Here is an 18,551-nt window from a genome sequence, read left to right on the forward strand (position 1 = left end):
AAAAAATTCATGAATTTGAATGCCAGCATTATACTAAAGTCGTGACGTTCAGAATTTCAGGTACCAACGTAGCGTCACATTGTGAAACCAGACTGTGTTATCAGTGTCATGCAATCACAACTTTGTCCACTCAACTCAACATAATTTACACAGGAAATAATTCATTTTTGTTTTCTTTTTATTGTTTACAAATTTAGTTAAAAATATGGTTTTTCAAAATGCACACACACACGAACACATACACATTAATAACCATACCATAATGAGAAGAAAGAATTTTGACATTTTCAAATTCAAAACTTAGCATTTCATGAAAAAGATTAGAGGAATTCGTGCTTGGAATGCTAGGTCATGTAAAGAAACGCACATTTCTGTTTGTCACTGTTGTATAAGGACAAGTCCACATACATGTGGATTGAATGAATGCAGCAATATTAGTAGAACATATCAGTGAAAGTTTTGGGAAAATCTGACAATCCATTCAAAAGTTTATGAATTTCTAAAGCATCTGCACAGTCACTGCTGGATGAGAAGACTAATATAGCGTATGATGTCACATGCATTGAACGCTATAAGGAAAATACAAAGGCAATTTCACAAAAAAATATTATTTTTGAAAGGAGTGCGCATTTCTTCAACTTGTCTCTGACGTATCTTAAAGGTAACATTATTCCCCTTGCCTTCTGAATGAGGGAAGTCAAGTATTCTTTTATCATGCGAGAAGAGTGAAAATATGCGGATTTTTTTCATGTTTTTTACATCGTTGTACACATGTGACATCACAGGCTGTAGTAGTCTTCTCATCCAGCAGTGACTGAGTAGAAACATTAAAATGCATAACTAGTGAATGGATTATCCAATAAACATCAAACTCTCATTATGTATTCCACAAATATCGTTGCATTTACTCCATTCACATGTCTATGGAGGTGGACTTGTCCTTTAACGGTACTCGTGGTTTTTTTTTTCTCTCTCATTTTGTTTTATTTTTTTTTAGTCCCAATGTGTCCATGATTGGATTAGTAAAACAATGCCGATCCTGCCTGTGTTGGTGAAACCAGAAATGACTTTATGATAATGGTTGCACATTTGCTGATCGTATTGATGCTCCAAAAAGGTGTTACCTTTGTCATATTCACATCAACGATATAAAAATACAATTACTACCACATACACAATGGCGTTCAGCATGGTTTGTTAATATGAAGAAAGAGGTGGTTTGTAAATATGATGAAAGTGGTATGATTTCCATGATACATATCCAAACACAATATAAATATATATTGGATTACGGGAATCCAGCAGGAGGAAATCGGAATATCCGTTCAAAATGCGTGATTTATTTAGTTTCAGAGTCTCAATTGCCGGAAAAAGAAGGCTGCACCACTCAGAGACTGCCACTGTATAAAAACAATATTGTACAGAAAGTATAGAGAATTTCACAGTAATTCTTCTTATTTTTTACGAGTACACTTTCCTTGAACTTGTACATTCATCCCGCTATCTGAAAGAAGTAACCCAAGTGCTCTTTCATTATGTTAGGAAAATCAAAATATGCTGAATTTTTTGATCGGATTGTCCGATTTTCCTCATTTTTTTCACCGTTGTATTCCATCAATATCACTGCACTTATTTCATCTTAAAAATAAAACCATAATTTACATTTCGGTTTCATTCTCCGTTACGATAAGGTTAGTAAGTCAATAACTACCTTTGGTAAATGTCACACCTTCCCTACTTCTGTGTCGTCGTGGAGGCGGAATAAAAATCATTTCTGAAACTGCGTGAAAATCGGTGTTCATGTAGCACGGAGTCGGTGTCTTTGCAGACAGAGGCACGGAATCTTTCGCTATACAGTCTCCATTTCCATTGTCATCGCCACTTGGCCTGCCGACACCGGCAACATCTGTCTCAGCTGGAAGATGATTAGTTTCCTCTTGAGCGTTTGCTCCAGTAGTCTCCTCTAACGCTTTTGCCCTAGCTTTGAACAATGTGTTCTCAGTCAACCCGGTGGGAACTGCGTTGAAATCACCGTTCACGTAACCAGACGTTGTTGACACGAAGGAATGCAGCGAAACAGCGTCCTCTGTCGGAGAGGGCCGCGTTATCATGATGAGCATCCTTCGCGACTATCTCTTTGTCCAACGTTTTGCAGACCTGTGTCTGCTGTATCAGTTTCAGAGTAGTAGTGGCCTTCGACAGACCTATACGGTTTTTGCTTCATCGCTTATTTGTGAATGCAGTGGAGCTGCTAGAGCAGACGCGCTGTCATTTGGAGATTCCAAAACAAAACAATATCGATCATTTGAGCGTATACCTTCCGTTCTGTGAGCACTGGGGCCTGCAGAACCATCAGTTATATCGGCGTCACCACCACTGCCTCTGACACTTTTTTTTTTTTTCATTTCACATATGCATGTTCACATGCATGTTTGTTTTTTTCATTTCCAATCAATATACACAGGTAATACACTTCAAATGATTACATATCTTGGAACATAATAATACCTCATTTGGTTCTTAAAGAACTCGATGGAAATGAAAATTGAGGGGCTGCTAAAAAGCGAACTTGTATAGTGCAGTCCCCTCACCTACGTTACATTACTTATTACATTACTATATTATACATGGCTTTATAACACAACACTACGATACATGTACCGTACAAACTAATCATTGAAAGTATACAGTTTTCATTCAATCGAATCGAATGGTAACATGAAGCATACGCTTTCACACATACACATACACATACACACACATACGCACACACACGCACGTACACACACATGCTTACTTTTACATACATTGTGCACACACAGAAGAGAGTAGGGAAAGAGAGGGAGGGAGGGGGAGAGGGGGGAGTAGAGAGAGCGAAGGGCAGGTCAGCATTCTCGATGCAGGGTGAAGAAAAAAGAACAACAATTCCAAACAGTCAAACTAATCATGGGGTACATATGAGCTAATCAAATATTTCTTTAGATTACTAGAGAATGATTTCAAACTAATAGAATCTTTTATATTTCTCTCGAGGGAATTCCAAAATTTTGGGCCACTGTAAATAAACGTGGATTTTGTAAATAGAGTTCGGGTAAGGGGCAAATGATACTCATCTGTTTGACGAGTAGGGTATTTATGAATATTTTTATTCTTATTAAACACATTTTCAAAAACTAAAGGAAGTGAATTGTTATGCAAACTGTACATAATTTGACCAAGGTAATAATAATACAAATCCCTTACTTTCAATACCTTATTCTCCACAAATAAACCGTCAGTATGGTAATATCTGGAGGTATTACATATTACTCGAAGTGCTTTTTTTTTGTAACAAAAATAATCTATCCAAATAAGTTGAATGTGTATTTCCCCATACTATAATTCCATACATTAAATAAGGTAAAATTAACGTTGAATATAACAATAACAACGTTTTAACAGGAAAACAAAACTTTACTTTATTAATTACACCTATGTTACTGGAAATTGTACGGCATATACAAGCTATATGTTGTTTCCAAGAAAGCTTACTGTCTACAGTTACACCAAGAAATCTAACGGAATAAACCTGTCTATTCAACTTTCAGCTTTCAGCTTTCAACTTTCAGCAGTTCCGTAGTCTGACGACGGACTGATGAGTTCATCGCCGCGGAGCTCCACGTCCGCATATAAATGTATGCTCGGCAACCCTCTCTTGACGTGACCATTGCCGGTAGTCGAAGGGGAACCTGCAGCCGCAGCGATGCCACCAGTCCTGCCGCAGAGGGCGTGCCAATCATTTCGCTCTCAACCACACTGCCTTCGTCAATTCTCGCTATCGCCAATGACCTAAAAAACTCCTGCGCACGCTAAAGGGCCCACACCTGTAAATAAAATGGAATGTCCCAGACCCTTTCACAAATTCGTACCAAAGATACCAAAATAAATGAAGAAAAAAAATAATTAAAAATCAATGATGTAGTTTGGCAAAAAACTGAATAGCTGTGGATATTGAGTATGAATTCCTCTACAAACTGCATTTTGGTTGGAAGATGAAAGCTTTTCTGATGGAATTTGAGGGGACTATATTTCATTGGGTACGTGTAGGGAAAATAGGTGTTTTTTTGAGTGACAAGAACTCGTAGTCTGGCTTTGCGGACCCTTGGACAGAATTTGAGCAGAAGAACCCACCCTGGAAATTTGATGGATGAAAGGGTATATCTCACTTAACCAGGTTAGTGAAGCTGAAACACCTCATTTCTCCCAGCTATTTTACAGAATTTTTTGAAATTTGAATTTTAACACACGTCTCTATGGGGAATTGTTTACCCGTGTGAGCCCTATAGCTCTGTCACAGGTGCACTGTGGGATTCCTCAGTCCATTGTTCGCTTCCGGTTGTCTAATTTCAATTTCAATTCAATTCAATTTCAATTTATTTTCATATTTCTCGATGAAAAAGTACATCAAATATAACAAAATTAAATGAAATACATGACATACATAGAATATTGCAAATATGTAAAACAAAATAGTGGTCGATCTGTTAAGTTTGGAATCTGTGAATGAATGCTAAAGAAATATGAAGGAACCTACTTAAAAGCGAGCTTGTTGAGCGTAGGTCCCGGTTAAAAACGAGTTTAAAATTGAGAAGGGGAGCACGGGTACAACAAAGACCGGAACATAAGAGAAAAAAAATTAAAAAGTACAAATATACAGTTATATAACAAATTCTTCTCTAGTGCAAGTTAGGGGTCGGAAAAGCCACATGCTGTATATAGGCGGATGAACCATTGTCGTTCTGGCAATACAATATGACTTAATATAGTTATAATAATGCCAGTCGCAGCTCCCATACGATTCAATGGAGTTCTTTGTCTGCTTTTCCGTTGTTAGCCCCCCTTTTTTTTCTTGGCTGTAATTCAGCTTAAAAGAGTTGAAAGTGTCTAAGCTTTACTAATTTGCGGTCACTAGAGTCATGGTTTACTACTGCACGGCTTTAATGTGCTGGTCACATGATGGAAGGCGAAGAGATCTTCAACAAAAAAATACCTCTGTATAAAGACAGAGCGTGTTGTAAGTGCATGTGCTGCCAAAACCGGGGCTACTGTAGTTTGCAACATGAGCTATCCCATAATGCGTCTAAAACGCTGCTCTGCGCACGGCACCTACGTATTGGCGATACCCTCAATTGAGTAAACGTTTTCGGTCGAGTCGGAAACCCTGTTCAGAGCCTGAGGTTTAGTTCAGTCTTCTCTCTTCTGAAAAGTTATTGCATGAAAAAAAGAATTAAATGTAATTTTCTTTGTTTAAATCAACATTGCTCACATTGTACATAATCGTATTAGCTCAAACTCTCAACATGATTAATACAGTCGTCTCATTAATACTAGGAGAATTTGGAAAGACTGCTACGGTACATTTTGTCAGATTCACTTCAGATTTTTTCTTCAGCTAAGGCAAGGGTGCAGGGGGAAAACAATAACAATCAACAACAGCGCAAAATTCAAAATGAGTGAATAAAGAAACGTAATTATTTTGATTGTGGCATCCGAACGGATAGGTCAATAAAAAAAACACACTGCATAAAGACGACCAAAGAACATGAAGAATATGTAATAAATCTGGAATAAATGAATCTAGCTAAAATGCTTAAAGGCCAAATAAGTGGTAGATTGTACACCAATTAATCTAATTCAAGTTCAGTCATTTCTCATATTTACTATAATTCAGGGAGATTGTACAGTCATTTATCCTTTTTTTTAATATCATACTTTTTATTATTTTATGTGGTATCAGTATTGTCTTCAATGTGGTGAGTGGTCAGGAGATGTATGACGAAAAATAAAGATGACAATAAGAAATCAAGCCTATCAAGAGAGAAACTGGCAACACTCTGAAAACTCCAAGATTTAGCAAGAATGCATGGAATTCATGCTCACATGTGGCCGTCTTTTGATACATTATTCCTAAGAGCTAAACATTGAAATGTTTATAACACCAAAAACATAATGTGAAAAATGACGCGTCATTATCGAAGGCTGGGCGCATTAATATTTCATTCACTGCAATTCAATTCATTTCTACATATCTGATGAAACACAATGACTTTGTACATTAAAGTGTAGCGGAATATGGAAATGTACAAAGCAGAGGCTTTAAGTAAACTAATATCTACAAAGAGGAGGAATCAACAAAAGAAAAAAAACCCGCATTTCAAGAAGTATACATTGATTATCATATCCTAGACACGAGAAGATGAACATCATAAAGTAAGGTTTGAACAGAAGAGACTACAAGGTACAGAACGTTCAAAAGGCAAGATAACAGGGGAAGTTTTGTCATGGCATAATGTGATAATCCTAATATTTCTTATACTGTGATGCTACTCTGGTATGTGAAAAAAAAAAGTAGTGGATTGATATGTCATATACAGGGTAACTGTTGCTGCCATTGTAAGTATATATTTCTGAAACTCATGATATCACCACGATAATGTTTAAGACAGTATGAAGTGTTCTTTAGTAACTCTCTGTAAGTAAATTTCCGACCACTTTTAGGGCACTTCATCCACCTTTTTATACGTCTAACCCCCATTTTTATCCATGTTTTGCTTCACTCCATTAACTACTCAAGCCATGCTAATTTGAGAGAATTACATATTTTCATATGAACTACAGAGCAGAGATGAATCATTTCAGGAAAGTTCCACATAGGGGGTTGAATGTACATATTTTACATAATTAGCACTTTACAGAACATTCCTCCTTCAATCCTGGGATGTGGTTTTCATTGACAATTGAAGCCAAGTGTTTCAATAATGCATGATCATCCTATATTGTATATCATTGTCAGACTCAGTTACCAGAGGTATAAAAAAAATATCAGTTTTCATTAAAATATGTCTGGAAAATACAGCAGTAGGACAATTTGAAGTCATGCTTATGTAAAGAAGAACAGAATGTAAAAGACCTTAAAGTCTATCCAAAAGAGTAGCATTGGTCGTGTTTTTTTATGTGTGATCTGAGTCTGTATTTAGCACAAGCTACTTTATTTACAACTATAAATGGCCTTCATCAGCGATTCAATGTTAAATCCTACATTCTAAAAGCTAGATTGATATAATTTTAATTTGATTTCATGACATCACCTGTCCTTAAAATGTCAAAAATGAATAAGCCAAATTGCAACTGGTGTCCAGTGATGTAGCCCTGAAAAAATGCTTGAAAGGAAACACATTTCATTGGGCTTTCACCTTGCCTTCATGTACATGTATGAACCACCATGCTTGTTATAAATGGTAGGGTGTCGCGTAATTTCTGCATGTGTGCCTGAAATTAGCAATCCATTTTTCCCCTTTGGTGTCTTTTAACAACAACAACAAAACCACAGTTATGCAGCAATGTACAGTACACAAGCGAAGATAGGGTTAGGGTTAGAAGATAGTCCTAATCCCAACCCTTACCCTGCCTGAGACCGCCAGTGTACTGTACATTGCTGCAAAGCTGTGATTATTATCATTATTATCATTATTGTTATCATTATTATTATTAGTAGTAGTAGTATTAGTATTATTATTATTGTTATTATCATTATTATTATTATTATTATTATTATTATTATTATTATTATTTTCATTTGAAAGACACCAAAGGAAAAAAAAATGGGTTATTAATTTCAGGTATGCATGCAGAATTTACGCGACACCCGACCATTTACAACAAGCCTACTATACCACAATGCTTTCATGCTTTGATTAAGAGGATTTTTATATGGCTTCAGAGGACTTAAATACTTGTACTGTATCAGTGTTGATTACTGTAATTGGTATTTATTATCTCCTCTAATAAAATTTCTCATTGATTTTTTGAAGATGCATTCATTGAAGCATGACCTGTACAATGTTCATGAAATGAATGTACGTTTGAATGCATGTACAGTATGTGACGTATCAGATGTATGTAACGCTGCATTTTCAAGAAATGTTAGCATCTTCATAGGTCCTGAAAATCATCCGAAATTAGAATAGTGATTTTTTTTAGAATTTAAGATGAGTTTTACACTTTGCAATTCACCCAGAGTTCTGTGAGGAGAGAGTGTTCGTAAGAGAACTTAGTCAGGAGAGCTTGTTAGACAGAGTGATGAGTCAGGAGTGCAGGACTAATAATGAATTAGTCAAGGTTGTTAGTCCAGCCATTTCTACTAATCTAGTTAGTCAAAATGGCACCTAAAATGTTAGTCAGAACGCGTTAAAAGTTGGTCATGCAATATTGACTAACTGTAATATGACTAACTTAAGTTATTCAAGTGATGATGACTAACATTGCTAGACCAACTTTAACTTAGTCACTCGGTGCCTGATTAATCTTAATAGCCAAACAACTCTAACGGTTAGTCAAAATGGGCACCACTGGACTATTTTTTTTTTAGTCAAATGACCAATAAAACGATTTCAGTGTAGTGTCAATCAGTTTTGTCCGTCAGAATGATCCGATAGATAGATAATACCTATTTTCGCTGTCTCCAATTGATTTCCACTCAGGTCAATAAGTACTGTCTTCTTGACTGTTACCACTGTTGATAATCTGATATGGATTTTATTGAAATCTATGCAGTCGAACAATACTCTCAATATCAAGACTTGCGTCAAGATGAAATAAGAAGCACCAGTTGGTTTTCCACGAAAAAAAAATATGACATTTTAATTTAAAACTGTGCCTATATCGTCTGTACACTGAGAAAGTACCAATTGTGAACATTGCACGTCTCCTTACGGAGTTTTTTGTAATGAGTATTTGTATACAGATTTCTTGAATGGGACACAATAGATAACATCTGAGTAAGCCGTATCTATTTCTAGCGTGAACAAATGAGCTGTATAAGTCATTGTTTGCAGCAATTGAATAATGAAAACGTTATTGCATTTTCAGGTAAATAAAAAAGAAAGAAAAATTAAAGAAATATTTCCGGGCAAGGCACCAAACGAATGCTATGTCTTGTTTGTTTGTTTGTTTATTTGTCTGACTGTTTACCTATCAGACACTCCCATAAGTCATCGCGAAAATGTTGACGAAATTTAAAAGAAATAATCTAAGAAAAGGACACACTTCAGTATATGGTTTTGTACAAGTTGTTTTTTCTTCAAGTCTCTATAATGTACACGTACCTCCGTTTTTCTGTCCAAACGATGAACGGAAAGATGCAAGTATAATCCAAACAGTACATCAATACTTCAGTTTACTCCAAGCAAGACGAATGAACTCGGAATCCATGGCGTTTTTAAAACTCCAGTGGTCAAATACAAACAGACTGCTCAAAGATGAATGCAGAACGTTTGCCTGCGATGAAAATTGGATAACCAACTCATCATTAATTTAGTCGTCTGCTCTAGATTTCCCTGTATAATTCGTCAGTGTGTTTTACAAAAGCAGGTGGCTACAAGCAGAGTGTTATGTGCAGTATGTTTCCTAACTGGATTGTTGATTAGTAAGACGAGAACCCTTCGATAGATGCCAGTCAGTGGTTTCCGCGAGTCTGGAATCCGATGTGGAGCGAAAGGGGCCATCCGTGAGGCATACTCCCCTTCGGATTCTCAGCATGAACTTTTTGTGTCCCGTCACCTGCAGCAGCCTCCCCAAACGAGGATTGCGGTGCGCACGCCTCCTAACATCTGGCTATTGTGGCACCATTTGCCCTATGATCACCGTGCGTAAAATGTTGTGCTTGAGCAATGGCTGGACGCGTAATTGATTAATGATTATAAGCACGATTTGTTTTTCCTTGTTTTTATTTTCATTTATTGAGTTTCCACACAATTTATACAGTGTTGTATTTGCAACAACCATCCATGCAAGACAGTGTAAAGCAACACAAAATAGTAGATTATGAGTTCATCAGGCCTATATACTGTAAAGGCTATAATAACATTACATGACACAAAATCATTTTTTTTTTTAAATCAGTCTTAAGTGCCTTCATGACAGATGAATAAAATTGTGTTCGGTGGGAAGCTACATAGAAGGGTAGAATGAGGTGACTTTTAGCGTATTGCCTTGAGAAATACTAAGGTGTTCTTTTTAGTTCCCGTTCAGAGAAAAGTCGGAAAAGTGTTACAAAGTCAATCTGAAAGTACGGCAAATTTCATTGTGTTGTCAACTCAAATACATTTAGTATACGATGCTCATTTTGAAGGAGACTTAGAAGAATTTAGGAGATGTAATCAGTGCATATTAAAAGAGTACATGAAGATACATCTGTGATGATAGAGTATAAATGACGAAACTGAAAAGCAAAAACAAAGACAAAAACTAATCAACATGATTATGTATGCCATACGTGAAAGTTATTCCAACGCCTTTTGGCTGAAGTATGCAGAACGTTCTTTAATGCAAGACAAAAATAAAAGACATGGAAATGATAAATCCACTATTAATATTCACTTGTCGTGAACTCCAACAGCAACATCTAGTGCAAAGTTAATATTCTTCATTGTTGGGTAGTGTGCCATAATTACCATGTGCTATAAACCTATGGTCAAATAACTGTGTGAGTACGACACTCCATTGAAAATAAGACCTTATCATTTTCTTTCTTAAAGGCAGCCGATCGCCATCCCTCATGGTACGTAAACTCCGAACGACCGAAGTTTGTGTCATGCTACCACTGAGACAAGTTTTAGTGTATGTGTGTGCGTGTGTGTGTGTACGCATCATACACAAACATTGTCACCGCGAGCTGCGGTGATTGGAGGAGAGAGGCCAGAAGACGCTGCGGTGTGTGTGTGTGTGTGTGTGTGTGTGTGTGTGTGCGTGTATGTGTGTACGCATCATACACAAATATTGTCACCGCGAGCTGCGGTGATTGGAGGAGAGAGGCCAGAAGACGCGTGGCTCTTTTGGCCTCTCTTCATGCGCATGCGCACTGAGAGTGTGCGTCCATTCGGAAGCTCTCGTGGCTCGCTGGGACAGCCATTCTGGGTTAGGAGAAAGAACAGGGAGCTCTCTTGTAGCCTACCGTATTTTCGCTGACCCATTGAGCCAGCGCTATTCTCATTCGGGGGTCACTACATTTGATACAGAATGGGGGAGGCAGCGTGTTGCGTTCGTCTCCGTGCCGCACAAACCACTCGCCACGACTGAGTGTCTTTAAGTGCATTCAAGTTTTGCTTGGGTGATTGTTGATATGATCAATAGAATTATTATGTAAGAAATGCACACCCTCAAATGAACATAATGAAGCCATATTGAATAATAACGTGCTTATAACATCTTACAAATTGTAAACATCACTTCAATACACCTCCGAAAAGCCAAAGGAATAAACAAACAAGCGGCAGGCATCTAAAAGAAAAAGAATATGAAAACAAAACAAACAAGAAAAGAGAACCACAATTACACGGAAACTTGTACACACGATTGTCGGATTATGAATTGTTGACAAGATTAGCTCATCTAATTTGGTTTTGTAGGATGCAACATGTGAGACTGTAACATTCTAGAATGTACACTGTAATAGTATTAATGGAGATGGAGTACTCCCGACTAGAGAAGGCAGTCTATCAACTCTATGCTCTATCAGGTTGTAGTTAGCCAGCGCACTTTGACAGACTCATCACTCAAATTTGTTTATCTGTTTGTTTGCTTGTTTGCATCCAGTGCAAAGTTATTTGTGTGTGTGTGTGTGTGTGTTGTCACAAATGTACACACTAGTAATTATGTACATGTATGATGTACTGTATGCATGGTTGTTTTAATGTGTATGTACACAGGTTGACCAGATTAATGGAGAACATTCTATGTGATATAGATATAGTACATACAGGCTGACCAGATCAGTGGAGAATTTTCTAGGTGGTATACAATGTAGCTATACAGTACATGCATGTAACAGGAAATACATTATAGCTCACTCAATCTACAATGATTTCACCCATTCCAGAATGTTCTGGGAAGTGCATACATGTTTGGCTGAGTGAGGCACTGTCCCTGTAGCCCAATGTGATTGGTAGTTAATTTTGGCAATGATGTTATGCAGTGAGTCATCCAGGATTCCTGGAACTTGGACTTGCTAGTATGTTCAGGGGTGTGACCCCAGGTTGGAGAGAGTTACAGAATGTGCCAGAAGGGGGTGAATGGATAGTATATAAGCCAGAGAATTCTGCAGTAGGCATAGTACCCAACACCTCTGCTCTGAGAGTTACGTCACTTCTGGCTCTGAAGCGACTTGTTATAGTCAGTCCTGTGTTACCTGCTGACCTGTTATGTTTGTGGAGATAAGGCCTGGGAGACATTTTGCCTGCAGATAATTAATTTGCCTACATTGGAGATAGACTCCATTTTTGTGTCAACTGGTCAATGGACATTGCTACGGAAAAGCTGTGACGGACTGGATTCCTAGCTGAACATTATTGAGCGAATCGTCATTCAACGCATCGACTGGACGTGGTCGTCATAACATTGGATTCTGCACATTTCGCTGCGGACATATACTGTGGAGTTACACGTGGACGTATATCCTGGATTTTTACCCCGGATTTATATCGAGGATTATCGCAACCTGCGCGTCTGGATTTACGTCGGAGGTATCATTCATCTGTGCATCGAACATCGTATCTGGACACTACCAAGGAACTGTAGCGACTTTGTGATTTAAGATTTGGATGCATGTAAGTGATTCCATTACCGATTTGTAATTGTTTCTATTGATCATTGTTGTGCTGATATGACGCCGATTACCAGTCTGTACCCACAATATCACTGTTAATAATCCGCCTGAACATCAGTTGATTGTTTCTTTTGTGCGATCATTCTCAGAGTGATTTTGGTCGTAACAGTGTGTTGGGTGGTGCACTATATTGTAACCATATGCTACATGATCAAATAACGGTGTTATTTTCTGTCTTTGTTGCATTCTAATTTTGCTTGGATGATTATTGATATAATCAATAGAATATTCATGTAAGAAATGCACACCCTCAAATGAATGATTGACGCCTGGCTCAAATGAATGATTGACGCCATGTTGAATAACAACGCACTGATTACATTCTGTAAATTGTGACACCTCTAAAAAGGCAAAAGGTAGAAAGAAGCAAAGCTTCCAAAAGAAAAAGAATACAAAAACAAAGCAAGCAAGAAAAGAAAACTACGATTACACTAAAACTTGTACACACGATTGTGGCTTCATGAGTTGTTGACAAGGTCGACTCGTCTAATTTGGTTTTGTGGGATGCAACATGTGAGAATTTAACATTCTAGAATTTAATCAGTTTTCACCTATTATAGGTAAGGAGGTGGACTCCCGACTAGAGAGGGCAGCAAATCAACTTAACGCGTTTACAGGTTGTAGTTAGCCAGCACACACTTGGGCAGACGTTCAAACCTTGGAAATGTGCAATACGTATCAATTACCATTCAAGTTTGTATTTGTTTGTTTGTTTGTTTGTTTGTTTGTTTGTTTATCTATCCTTGGTTTTTATTTTGGTTCCGGGGGTTACTTCATACTACTCTAGACTTACTAGTCCTTCATGATACATTTGTTTAAATATTACTTATACATTCTAATCATTTTATATGACTTTAACGAGCTCCAATTAGGAGTTTGTATGTTCTTATCATCTTACATATAACATGTGGATTCAAATCACAAAAAGGCATTCTTATGGGGCTGGAAGAGGTGAACATTTTTTTGTATACCGGTACCCAAAGGTATAACATTGTTTAAAAAAAAAAAAAAAAATTGGTATATTTCAGGGTCATCTGTAATGGAATTCGAATCCCGAGGAACTTCGCTATGCCAAAGTTTTACCATCACCGGTAAGGGGGGGGGGGGGGGGGGGGGTTGTCCCGAGGGAAGGTGAAATTACAATTACATTATATTTTTTTTCCAATTATTCAGAGAACACTGAGGAGGAACTGCTCTATATTGCTGCTGCTTATATTGATAGTTCTAAATATCGTTTCAATTATCCACCTTGGAACGTCAGAATGACAAAAAACAAAAACAAAACAAAAACTCAATATAAACATTTTCTTTTTTCCTGCCTGCTCATACTTGTTTATTCCTCTCCTCTTTCTCTCTCTCTCTCTCTCCATGTCATTTCTCCCTGTCTGTCTGTCGTTCTTGCTCTCTCTCCTGCTCTCTCCCCTCAATTCCCCCGCCTCTATCCCCCTCTCTCTCTTTCTCGTTTTTTTCTTTCTGACTCGTCTTATGAAGCCATTCATCTATTTTTTTCTCCTGTTTATTTTTTTTACCTGTCATTGTCCCCTTCTCTTTTCTTCTTCAGTTGTCTCGCTTCCTTTGCCTTGAATAAGCCATTCATTTTAAATTCGTCATTCTTACTCCTCGATGCAATGCCTTTATGCTCATGGTACCGTAGTAATGTGACTGACTTTGTGAATTATGTTATTATAGCTTAATGTTCCATGACGTCATTCAGCGCATGTTTTACAACTGCATGCCACAGACAATATGGAGCAGCATGCAGAAGTACGTCCGCCAAAGCTACGTGACTCGTACAGATCATGCGGTGAAGGAAGCGACTTTATTGTCACGTTTTATGTACATTTCCGCGAAACATTTTTTTTTTGAAATGCTGATAAATACTACAATGGAGAATACTGTAACGTAAAAGCAACCACTAGTTTCTTCTCCATCGCCACACATTCAATCTGATTTGATTCCAAATTTACACATATCCCGATATCATTCTGTGTAAATACGAAGTAAATAAGTAATAATTACGAATTATGTTATATAATCATCATTTTGAAATTGCATTTATCCAATAATCACAGTAAACTCCACTCATTCCATAATTCTTCTTGATTGTACGGTTACGCGTTCAGTGCAAAAATACATATCAGTGCAAAAATACATATCAGTGCAAAAATATCAGAATAAATGTTTAAAGTATGACATATAGTAACTGTTCATGTCTAAGCAGACAAATGAATTATACAAGACATCATATTAGAAATAAAATAAGTAGCATGATACTTCCTGTTATAATTGAATGTGCGCATACAGTCATCTTTAGAGTCGGTGAGTTTAAATTGACATAACATGTGCGTTCATCATCGTACATGGTATTTACATAATACCGTAGCACCTAAAATCGTGTCAAAGATTTTTCCTCCTTTAAAAAGAGTACCAGCCATGTGGTCCATAGCGATAAAAAATCGATGAAAATCAGATTGTGCCAAGTGTCACAGGACACGGAAAAATCTGCAAACGGCAATGTGGGCCAAATATTTCATAATTTGATTTACGTCGCGTTTGCATGAAAATGCATGTGCATTTATACATTTTATATGTGTCCTGTGTGTGCCAGTGAGTGTCACCGAATGAATAATTACTATTAAGGACGACTGAGGAAAAGTTTCCATGTTCATCCAATTGATTACGTGACTGATGGAAGTTAGCACAACAATATTACCAAATCCTCAACTCACTGTGTACCCTCATGACTAACGCCATCAACGGTCGACATTAAAAAAAAAATCTGGAAGAGTGAGTCTACTTGGGCTTCAATTGGGCCTTCCATGTTCACCTAAGGGGTGATGACTTTGGGAGTTGGAGGGGAAGGGATGACTTCCCTATAAAGGAAAACAACTTTACACTGACAATCTGTGTTCTAATAAATGAAATGACAATGCTCCAAATCCCAATGTACAGGATGGTCTTTGCACATAAACAATCCGTGAATATAAGGCCACTTTAAATATCTTGGCACTTGCTTGTGTTTATGTGTGTGTGTGCGTGTGTGTGTGTGTGTATGTGTGTGTGTGTGTGTGTTTTAACAAACACATCATATAACATAAACTTACACAGCATTTAAAGATAGAAATAAAGCTAGTTTGGTAACTTTCATCATTAACCACGAATAGCAAACAAAAATAAGACAGACTAATATCAGATCGCGGTTAGAAAACTTTGCGACATGAGACAGTTGTGTCGGGAACAAAAGTTTGATATCTGAGCTAATTCACATCATAATAATGTTCTGACATTCGTTATTTTTTGTTCTTTGAATACATACTTTTACAGTCATTTGAATTGAGTTGATGCATATGTGACCCTGCACCACACACACACACAAAAGTCGTCAGACATGGGTTCTGAGATTCTGAAAGAGCAGACTTTTAAGGGACTGTATAGTACTGGTTGAGGTGGGATTCATGTTTTGAACATTCGTAAGTGAGATAATGAGAAACCTCTTGTAATTCTAAGAAGGATTCAGTGTTTGTTTGATGAGAATTGGTTTTCAAATGGCTGAGATAAAAAAAAGTGATGATGATAAAAGGCGACAGGCCCCGCCTTTTATTAGGATCTCTTTATTTCACCTTGTTTCTGGATATCTCAGCCATTTAAAAACCGAATTTCATCAAATAAACTATTGATACCATTTAGAATTGCAAGCTCTTTGACATCTCATATGCTGTATATCTCGCAAAACGTTAAAAGCTAAATCCTCACTCCAACCGGAACTTTACACACCCTATAAGCCTTAAAATGACATATAAATACATTAAAATGGACTCTCTTAACCAGGGAGGGGAATGTCACCTTCCTGCTCTTAACCCATCTAAATATTGAACAGAAAACACATACTCTGGAAAAGTGTTTACCGAAAAAAGAGACTCTAAGGTATGGTCTATTCAAGCGCTTAATCTTACCAAGCTGTGCTAGATGTGCAATGAACATGATGAATGTGACAAAAACAGGACGTAAAACTCTGCAGCATAAACAATTAAGGAATTATGAAATTAAGGGGAAATTGATCGTGCTCTATACTCTCTAAAAAAATCGAGTGTAAATTTTCACTCTTGAAGGAGTGAATACAAAAAGAGTGTTGTTGTTTTAGAGTGACCTCAGGGATCACTACAAAATCTTTGAATGATCCCTGAGGTCACTCCATAATGAGTGAAAATAAACATTTTCATTCAAAATTCACTCCAATTTCACTCTAATTCCACTCTTTTTTGTATTCACTCCTTCAATAGTGAAAGCTTTTTTTTTTAAGTATCAACACGGAAAGTTACCGCCCAGTTACGATCACCCCGCCACTATACAGGCATGCTAACCTGGAAACATTAAACTGCACATTACTTGAATATGAGACCATTCTGAAGTAAATAATTTTCACACAATAGTAATACAATGTACTCTTAAATGAATCCTACAGGGATTGGAACAATCATCCCCCAGCATTCCCATTGATTCACACTGATCAGTTACTAGCCATCCCCTTTAAAAGTTATTAGAGTTACAAGTGAACGGCGTGTACAGAGTTTTTTTTTTTCTTTTAAGAAATGAAAAAGAAACTATAAGACAGACCTAGTGACACTTTTCTACAAAAGTGTTCTAGAAAAACGGCTAAAATAAAAATATCCCATTCGTCTTATGATCCCAAACTTTACCATTACCTATGTAGCTGAGGCCTTACTCTTTTAGAAAATATTAAAAAACAACTCAAGATTGACTAGGTTCACATATCTCACCTAGTTTGAGTCCTGACACAAAATCATTGTGCGAGATGTTTTGTTTGTGTTGTAATTCACGGTCACACATTGACTAAAACCAGGGAGGTGGGACTTCCCGCCTCCCTGCTAAAACTGATCGGTTTAAAGCCGGCTTCTTATCGTTCTTTACCATCTTTGGCTTTAGAGTAATAAAAGTAAATATTATCAAACTTCGCATATGTCGCATTGGCTTTCAAATTAAATGAATTGAATTGAATTGAATTGAATTAAATAAAATAATTCGTAACACGAACACAGAATGCAACAGCAGCATATGATAATAATGTTACACATTATCTTTAGATATCACCTTGGGGAGACAGTATAAATTTAAAATAATGCATTCAGGATATTCTAGAGCTTAAGGACACAAAATACAATTTGAGTCTCCTTAAAGTTTCTGGCTACATTTGATCCCATCTATTCAAGAATTAACTGCTGAGCACGCTGTGTATACATTTTTCATACACCCTTCCCGGAAGCTGTATCCAATGTTTTGTCTAATTACAGAGCCATTATATGAAGAGTTTGTTCGGAAAAACCGATAAGTCCATTTTTGAAGATTTTGAAGTACGGTCTCTGTCATAAAGTAAAAAATAATATCTTTTAAATGATATATTGGTCACTACATATAAAGGTATATTTTTGACGTTATGGTCGAAAGAAGCAAACATTTTCTTATTTTCTCTTTATTTTTCTTGACCTTTAATCGCAAATATCTCCATTTGGCAAATATGGACTTATCGGTTTTTGCGAACAAACTCTCTCTCTCTCTCTCTCTCTCTCTCTATATATATATATATATATATATATAAATGTTATAATAATTATAATAATAATAATGATAATGATAATTTTTTATATGTATCATGCCGGACTGAACACATTAGTTATATTCAGGGTCATATGAATTCCCTCATACGTTTGATTAGTATACAAACACCGAAATATGTGAACAAATATCTCTTTGATTATTAATATACACATGCAGGCAAAAAAAAAAAAATCACAGATGTACGTGAATCATATACACAAGACAGACAGGCAGACAC

This window comes from Diadema antillarum, unplaced genomic scaffold, assembly GCF_040938485.1.
Source record: "Diadema antillarum isolate AM-2024a unplaced genomic scaffold, OU_Dant_1.0 seq00001486_RagTag, whole genome shotgun sequence".
Classification (NCBI taxonomy): domain Eukaryota; kingdom Metazoa; phylum Echinodermata; class Echinoidea; order Diadematoida; family Diadematidae; genus Diadema; species Diadema antillarum.